Source organism: Myotis davidii, unplaced genomic scaffold, assembly GCF_000327345.1.
Source record: "Myotis davidii unplaced genomic scaffold, ASM32734v1 scaffold153, whole genome shotgun sequence".
Classification (NCBI taxonomy): Eukaryota; Metazoa; Chordata; class Mammalia; order Chiroptera; family Vespertilionidae; genus Myotis; species Myotis davidii.
The window spans coordinates 929,210-935,577 of record NW_006284615.1 but is presented as its reverse complement, the minus strand read 5'-3'; positions in this window follow the sequence as shown (position 1 = coordinate 935,577).

The following is a 6,368-nucleotide window of genomic DNA, read 5'->3' as shown; positions in this document are numbered from 1 at the left end:
ACTAAGGGGCAAAGAACAAAATTAAAAATAAAAACGAGTGGGAGAGGGGCAATGGAAAAGGTTTTATGTGATATGTAACATTTTGTCTAAGATATTGAAAGAAGAGTATGATTTTATTACAGGTTAAATAGGAGAAATTCATCCATCACCAAGAATATTCTTACAGCTTTCTGCTTTAATCTTACACTCCTCTAAAACTAGGCTTTGCCATCATTCTTGGCAGACATCATCCTGTTCCACTGATAGGGTCTTGAATTTATGGCACTTAAGTACTTCTATGGTTATCAGGAAGGAAGTTGCTTTTAACATCAAATTTTCTAGGTTGTAATGGGATTTGGGGAAAATCTACCTGTCATGAGGGTTATTTGATTCTAAATTTATATCAGTTATAGACACTTATATTACAAACTCATCCTCCATAATTCAAAAAATAGAATCCATACATCAAATGTTATAGCTAATCGGTACCCAAACCAGCATATAATCCAAATATCCCAAATTTAGCAATGAGAAAACAGAGGCCTAAAGATGTTAAGGGAATTGCTGAAGGTCACATTGGGGATTTTGCAGAAGAAACGGTGCTAGAAATTGGGAGTACAGTAGAACACATTGTTTTCTGTCCATCACACTACCTTCCTTAATTAGTTTGGATTCACTTTTGACTAAAGAACTGACCATCATCACAACACCTGGCTCCACAGGAAAAATTGTTTGGGTGCTTTTACTGACATTCTATATCTAGAAATTATTGTTGATGTGATTAGGCAAGAGCTCATGTCTTTCACTGGAAACTTTCCACATAAACCGAAAGATGTTTTAAACAGTACCCCTGTTGTCTTTTTCCAGCCACAACTTATGTATATTTTTCTGTCAAAAGGAATATGTTTTATGTACAAATTAGCATCTGCCTTGTTCATGCTGAATCTATGTAATCAGTATAATAATGAGAGAAATGACTCATAATTTTTGCCTTATGTGTTTTTTTCAATTTGATAAATTAAAAAGCAATGCCAAATTGCAGTTATGAAGACACAGCTGAGAAGTCTGTTTAACTGCGCAGCCCTGTATAGTCTTTATGGGAAGAAAAGGCACATCTGTTTCTTCTGTAAGCTTGTTTGAGAGATGATGACACTCAGGAGAGAAACACCAATCCAGGAATTCATGTATTTTATGAACCAAACCAAACAAAAAAAAAGAAACACCGATCAGCATGTCCTTGGAAAAAAGTAATTTTTAGTTTCTCCAGTCTGTGTTGTATTCCTTTGGGGGGGGGGGGCAAATGATACTAATTTCAAACTATTTAGCCCATTTTCTGATTAATTAATATGCTCAAATATTAATAGTATCTCAAGGGTATTCATCTGATTCCCACATTTAATGTTTATAATTCTCACTTAATTTTACCATGTAGTAAAAACACTTATGTCCTAATATGTTAACTCACAGTACTGATGTGGAGAAAATCCATTAGCAGATGATTTTGTAGCTAAGGGTAGAATTACAATCATTTCCATAAATATTATGTGATAATTTTTATTGCTAGGCATTACAGGCCAGTGACAAAAGGCAGATAAACCTGTAGTAGGAAGTATAATAAGAGGCCAGAAAAATACATTGTCAGTAGAGAGCTTTGAAAACACAAAAACTAAATAAGTCAGGATGCTAAAGTGAGAAGTAATATCCCTTATGAATTATACGAACTATTCTAATTAATTCTTAAACTTTAATGCTCTAATACACCATGAATGATTTAAAATTTTACATGTTCAAGTGGAACTACAATTTGTTCTTTGAATGAGTGAATTGTCTGACCTGATTGTGAAAAATAATTTATTGCAGTCTTGGGCTCCATTTCTGAGAGTGTAATATCCAGATCAAAGGAGATTAAAAGTATCAAAGCATATCAGGACAGCCAAAGCTCTTCTTCAAAGGAGCATGCCAGCTAATAAGGGTTAAAGGAATAAAATTAGAAATGTTGCAACTGCTAATGTCATAACTGATGAAAGCAAGATCATCAGTGGACGCTAAAGCCATAGGTGTAAGTTGCTGGAAAACAGGATACTCATACAGTCTTAAAGTAGCAACACACAATTTGTTGATTAATTACAAAGGTGAAAACTAAACTTTATAATGGAGGGTTTGGAAACATCATCTTAATCAAATGGTCAAAATGTTTGCCACCTATAACAAACCAATACCATGCAGAGTGACATAACACATTTATATAGTATTCTTTTTAAAATATTTAACCTGAATCTAATAATGAAAAATTTAATCAGACCAATCCAGATTGTGTAACATTCTGTAAGACAAGAGACAGAATTCTTCAAAAAGGCCAATATGATCAAAGAAAAAGAAAGGTGAGGGGACTTTTAGAAGATTAAGGAGACATAACCACCAAATGCAAAGCATGAACCTTGACTGGATCCTGAGACAGGGAAAAGAAAAAGAAACACCTATAAACAACAATTGGGGGACAATTAGGGGCATTTGAATTTGCCTACATATTATCATTATCCATACTAATAAAAGGGTAATATGCTAATTAGACCAGACATCTTCCAGGCATCTTTCCAGACAAAGCCACAGTGGCAGGGGCCAAGGCAGAGGTGGTTAGGGGCAATCAGGCTGTCAGGGGAAGGCAGTTGGGGGCGACCAGGCTGGCCTGCCCACCCCCACCACAGGCCCAGGCGGGGGTCCACAGGCCAGGGGAGGGCAGTTGGGGGTGATCAGGCCAGCAGGGGAGAAGTTAGGCCTCATCAGGCCGATAGGGGAGCGGTTAGGAGGCAATCAGGCTGGCAGGCAGGTGAGCAATTAGGAGCCAGTGGTCCCGGATTGTGAGAGGGCAGAACCCGCAACCCCCCGCATGAATTTTGTGCACTGGGCCTCTAGTTATGTCATAATTATTGGGTATGTTGATGGTGGAGTGGTTACATGGGTTCATGTCTTTGTTCTTACAAAATATATGGTTATGTATTTAAAGGCAAGGTGTTATAATACCAGCAACTTAATATCAAAGTTTCAGACAAAAATTTATACACATATATGGAGAGAAATAAAGCACATGTGGTGATACATTAAAAATCTGGAATGCATGTGAACAGTATGGGGGTGTTCAACATTTCTCTAAGGTTAATATTTTATTTTAAAAATTAGGATAAAAAGAGTACATGAGGAGTACTGAGTTCAATTCCTTGATACCACACTTTAAAGGAAATGTCTGTGACTCAGAGAAAGGTAAGAGGATCAAATATCAAGACAGTAAGGGGAGGAAGAAATAATGTCATGGGAAATTGGGAATTATTCCCATGAAGAAGCAATAACTATTGTTCTGGACCTGAAAATCCAGTCATACAGAAGAAGGAGTGGATTTTTTTTTTCTGTCTTTCTTCTGAAAGAATTGCTTGGACAAATGATTGACTGTAACAAGCACCCAGTGGGTGAGTGATCACTGGAGAAGACTGCTTCATGCCCCTTTGCCTCTGAGGGTCCATGGTGGAAAGCAGCAACTGGTCTCTTAGATAGACTTCCACGAGCATAATACATTCACTAGATAACCACACCCCACAGTTTGCTTCAGTGCTTTTGACTGGCAGATGCAGATCCGAATGAATTTTTTATTAAAATATATATGTATATGTATCTATAATAATAAAAGCATAATATGCAAATCGACCAAATGGCCAAACAGCAGAACAACTGACCATCCGGACAAAGCCGCGGCTGCAGCTGCCACAGCTGTGAGTGATCAAGGCATACGCCAGGGCTGCAAGGGCCAAGGCAGCCGCTGGGGCTGCAAAGGCCTACTCTTGCACAAATTTTATGCATTGGGTCTCTAATATATATATATAAAAGATTCGTGCAATAGGCCTTCCCTTCCCCTGGCTGCTGGCACCGGTTTTCCTCCAGCACCGGGCACCCAGGCCTTCGCTGCTCTGGCCAGAGCCGCCTTCAGCACCTTCGCTGCTCTGCTTTGTGCCTACATATGCAAATTAACCGCCATATTTGTTGGTGGTTAATTTGCATATCCTGCTGGTTCACCAATGGGAGGCGTAGCGAAGGTATGGTCAATTACCTGTTTGTCTATTATTAGATTATATATATTTGAAGAGCAGCACACTCAGATGTGTCAGGCATTTCACTGAGCACTAGGATTCCAGGAGTGACAAGAACAGTGAGGTCCCCGCCCTCACTGCTTTAAAGCTTAGCCCATAGCTTTGGGAAACAATGAGAACCAAGAAAACAAGCTTTTATCCATTTTACGGGACTGTTCTCCAGTGGTTAAGGAAGAACCACAAAGATTATCCTGAAAAGCCAGATCTTATTTGTGAAAATATTTATAAAGCAATGTTTTATCCTATTAGTAGCTAAGCACATATCCCAATATATCATATTTTAGGAAGAGAAACACCATTACTATTTACTTTTAATTTATTATGCCCATTTTTTATTATTTGCTATGTGCAGATCTTCTAAATTTATGTCAAATCTGTCTCCTGTGGTGGCTAATAGTATAACAATGGAATAAAAATTCAGTAGCTTTTAGCCATGGTAAAAGATATACCTTTCATATTGTCCCTAATACTTTAAATAGAATTTAAGGCAGTGAAGTCTAACAGATGGAAAAGAGAAAAAGTAAAAGTAGTACCATCCTCTGAGGGCCAAGCACTGTACTGAAATATTAATACATTGCCTCATTTTTCCTTATAATCAGCCTGTATGGTAACAATAATTACCCTAATTTTACAGTTGCAGAAACTGAGGCCTAAAAAGTAAAAAACCCATGGTGACAAATCTCTTCAGGAAAAGAGCTGGGCTTTTCACCTGGCTGGCTGACTCTTTGACAATGGCACTAATCACAAGCAATACCAAAGTCAAGAAGGCTGGCTTCCACCAACAGAAAATCTCCACACCTAGGGTGTATGTAGCTCCTTTGGGACACGTGGCGCTCTGCTATCCTTAGGTGACCTTGAGGCATTCTCTGGGTGCCATGCATTGTCCTTTGCGGTCAACTTGTCAGTCAGCTTCACGAGCACAATCTTTCCGTTCGTCCAGCATGTTGCCAAGCACAGCCTGGAACACAGACTAGACTGGAGGAGGCTGGATTATGCATCAAGCTCCTCAGCTTGTGCACTTTCAGATAACGTGTGTCTGCCAGGAGAGCTCTGTGTTTTGTCACTTATTTGTTCATGCTGGAACCATACAAGGTGAGTGCCCTACAACGCAGGCTGCAAAACAACAGATGATGCTATGCTGTGTTTGTCACTGTGGAAACCTGACTTCTGAGAGCATAAACCCTACTGTTAGCACTGCTATGTGAATACGCTTCCAACAATTAACTATCTTTTCCATATAAAGGTCTAATTTCCCCAAATTACTTAAAGAATAACAATTTTTAACATACCAATTTTCCAACATGTAGGATGTTTAACATATTTTTGAATGGTGGTTGGTATACAGAATAAAGAACCTCTAAATATGTCCATTTCCAGCCCAGCCAGTGTTGCTCAGTGGTTGAGCATTGATCTATGAACCAAGAGGTCATGGCTTGATTCCCGGTCAGGGCACATGCCCAGGTTTCAGGCTTTATCTCCAGTGGCGGGCATGCAGGAGGCAGTTCATCAACTGTTCTCTCTCATCACTGATGTTTTTATCTAGCTCTCACTCTCCTTTCCTCTCTCTGAAATCAATAAAAGGTGATTTTAAGCCACTGAGTTTGCAGTAGTTTGCATAGTAGCTATAGGGAAATAATACAAGGTTAAAAAATTGTTTTCCAAAACAAGATAAACTATTGCGTGAGAACCTGAAAACCTGTGTCTTTATGAATTTAGAAGGTGTACCTAGGCCTACCAGCATCACAGTGAGAAACAGGTATATGTGTACCAAAGGTGAGAATAGTGACATCACAGCCCTGGGACTGAATAGCACTTAGAAGCTGATTGAAGGTGTAAGAGCAGGGAAATGTCAACATCAATGTGGGTTAGTTATATATAAAGTATGTAAATAATGAAAATGGGTTTCAGGGGGTTGCGAGCTTATGAGACAAAAAATATGGCAAACCACCAAAGAAAAAATAAATCTTTTTAGTATTTTTTCAAACTTTTACTCTATTTACCATATCTATGTGATATAGAAAATATTATAATGCTTATTTCCCAGCTTTTGGGGGAGTATTTTATAATTCATAATGTAAAGCTAAAGAGATTGACACAAAATTTAGTGTGTCCTAAAGTGCTAAAATTAAACTAATATTAAATTACTTTTCAGTTAGCCAATAAACAACTTTTTGGTACCTACCACATTTAACATACTGACCTTATATGTAATGGAGTATAAACATGTTTCTTCCACTTCTCAAAATATAATCT